The sequence below is a fragment of the Cupressus sempervirens genome, chromosome 9 (genome assembly GCF_028749045.1).
Source record: "Cupressus sempervirens isolate cs-2001-9-10 chromosome 9, ASM2874904v1, whole genome shotgun sequence".
Classification (NCBI taxonomy): Eukaryota; Viridiplantae; Streptophyta; class Pinopsida; order Cupressales; family Cupressaceae; genus Cupressus; species Cupressus sempervirens.
The window spans coordinates 531827516-531830680 of record NC_143126.1 but is presented as its reverse complement, the minus strand read 5'-3'; the positions used below and the strand labels follow the sequence as shown (position 1 = coordinate 531830680).

At 34.3% G+C, this 3165-nt stretch overlaps 1 pseudogene; it reads right to left on the bottom strand.

Moving 5' to 3' along the window:
• Positions 1-423: 423 nt before the first annotated feature.
• On the bottom strand, positions 424-969 carry LOC149539688 (putative protein phosphatase 2C 55 pseudogene; annotated as a pseudogene).
• Positions 970-3165: the final 2196 nt, after the last annotated feature.

The following is a 3165-nucleotide window of genomic DNA, read 5'->3' as shown; positions in this document are numbered from 1 at the left end:
AATAGGGTGGCATTCTAAGTGAATGACCTAAAGTCCTTTAACAAGGCACACTTCTAATAGGGTGTTGAAATCCTCTAAAAAGGTGGGACTTAATAGTCTTTGTAAGCCTTTAATAGGGTATGCCTTTCATAAGGTAGATCATGATTCATGGTCAAATCATTGTAACCTTAATTGGCTACACTTTATTGCTGCAGTAGTGAAGATTTGTGGATGACATCCCCACCTCAATTTTACCTTCTCATTTGGAGGGTTTTTGGATAATCATATCTGGTGTTAGGTGTGTGTGTGTGTTTGATTACATGTTTACATGGTTGATGCATATGCTTTATATGTTATTTCAGTTTGTTATGCATGTGATGTATGAAAGGTGAAAAATTTATGGGTCCAAGTGATGTAATTCAATCCTCCCCCCCCCCCCCACTTTTAGAGGTTTACTCCTTTCCTACTTGTAATTCCAACATAAGTAAATGTGTCTATATCAATAAGTATAGTTGTGAACAACTTTTTCTTTAGAAGAATCTCAGAGATTCTAATCTACAAACAATTTTATGAATAAAAGATGTTGAACTTTTATGACAAAAACTAAAAAAAACATATGTAGGATAATAAAACAAATCAAAACAATGTAGGCTACTCAAAAAAAAATGTTACCTTATCTAAAAGTACTACAATGCAAGCAATAGAGGATTCTTGTGAATTTGTACTCAAATAGGCCTTCTCTAACACCTTAATAGGATCAATTAAATTTTGAGTCTCCCCTTTAATGGCAACAACAACATTTTCCATGAGTTCTCTAGCATAATATCCTACATTAATGCTCACTTGTGCCCACCCTCCCACTCCATCAGCTACCCCAATAGCTGGTTCATCGGTAAGGTAAAAGTGAGCATCTTCTTCACCTCTATCCTCTTTGTCTGGATGTGGAAGGTAGTGTGATCCAGAAACCAATTTCAAAACTTTATTGTCCATAGATGTCCTGAATATTAAGCATAAGAGACCATGAACAAGACTACAAAAAATTAATGCACATTTACAATAGTGTCATGAAACTCTATCAAGAAACATGTCATTTGATACTCAAATCCAACACAAAAAATGGTATATAAATGAAGGTGCAAAAATACAGAACACAAGGACCACTCTACTAAGAAATATTTCCCTTATTTGAATAACTTGCAGATAAGATCAATATATGACAAGCTTTTATCTAGGGCATATATATTACATGTAATGTATCAACAAGTAGGGGATTTCTAAAAGCATCCAAAACATATACGAAACCATCCAATAGAAGTTGACAAACACCACAACTTAAAGACCAATTTGATCACAAAGAATCTCTGTGTGCAACAAACAAAATAAGCTTAAGTTTCATATGTGAGTAATAATTTTGTAAACATAATATGCTACCTCATCTACTCTCAAAATATGCAATAATTCATATTGATTATAAAATAACAAAGCTTCCAAAAAATGTGCATAGGGATTAAGAAAAGTAGGGAATTATTGTATAAAGTTCAATTTATTATTGAGTCATTGATGACTTCGAAAATTTACATAAGTTTCCATAGCTTGTATGCACTATGCATCTATTTTTATTAGGGCATCATTTTAAAGCATATATGATAAATATTCTATCTAAAACCCATCAATTCACTGCAAATAATTCCCTTGTAACACACTCTCTTCCCAATGTGTAATTCTTGCTAATCATGGAATCAAACACCATTAATGATCCATTCACACATACAATGTATGCTCTCTATCACCAAAACCAATGGCACAAAACTTGCATCGCTGTGAGGACACATCTCCCCAAAAATATTGCATTCCTTATAAGGGAAAATTTCAAAAATTGGAGAGTTGGGGAAAATGTTTCTCCCACTCCACCACCAACTCTACCACCTCCACCTTTCCCCTGCTCCACCACCAACTCTTCCACCTCCACTGAAGATGCCGCCAAGTCACTTGCTATATGGCACATGCCATTACATACTGATTGAAACCTTTAGCTTTATGAAAACTAGTTTGCCTCTTGTGCAACACTTAGCTATGAAATTTTCAATTCACCTCAATTTGTATATCAGCGCTGCCCCCCACCACTGCTTCACTACCATCCCTTTTTTGTTCCCTAGTAATTACCAAATTTGGGCCCTTAGTACCCCCATCCTTGTAACCTGTCCTGCATCCTCCATATGAAACTCCATGTAACTAACAAAAAAGGTTGAAAAACATATATTCCAGCAGCAAACAAGTTAAATTAATGCTTTACGATTTTGATTATTCTACCAAGAGTAGATCAAATAAGGTTCTTTGGAGCCAACCCTAAAATTCTGACAGTTAAACTCACCTTCATGTTATAGATTGACCAGAATCCATGAGAAAGACACAAATTCTTCATCTACAAATTTGAACATGACTAAAAGTAAAGGTGCAGGGATGTGGAAAAATTGGTTCAACTATACTCTCTATTAATTAATATTAATTATCAAATGAATACATCAAAGAATACAAGCAGACCATTCCACAACCTTGAATCTAGTCTATACTACAACAATAAAATACATAGAGTTACAACCTTGAATAATAAGATATTAAAAACCCATATACAATCAGGAATGACCATTAGGACTAGCTACTCTAGTTCTCTATTTTGCAACAGTACTATAAATTAACATATTGCGTCAATCTATTCTTGAATCCCAACAAAACATGTCCATCAAATTTCAAAGCATAACTCAATTTCTAAACAAACATTGACTTTGGTGATGCTCATATGTATGCATGTATGTACACACACACATATGTGTGTGTATAGATAGATAGATAAATAGAGAGAGAGAGAGAGAGAGAGAGAGAGAGAGAGAGAGAGAGAGAGAGAGAGAGAGAGAGAGAGAGAGAGAAGACTTTGTGTCTACAGAGTGAGACATGTACCCAAAAATTCAACATGAAAGCCATAGCCAAATTTAAAGAAAGATCAATAGAATCTTCAAGTGTCATGTAAATTAAATAATACTAGCCAATATATACTTCTTACCTAAATTTGATAGTTGATCAATGCTTGAGATTATGTCAGGAGATCAGCCAAAGGTTGGCTAACTACATTAGACAATAATACTAGTAAAAATAGATGTGTTTATTGTGTGCTCATAAATGCATGAGTGT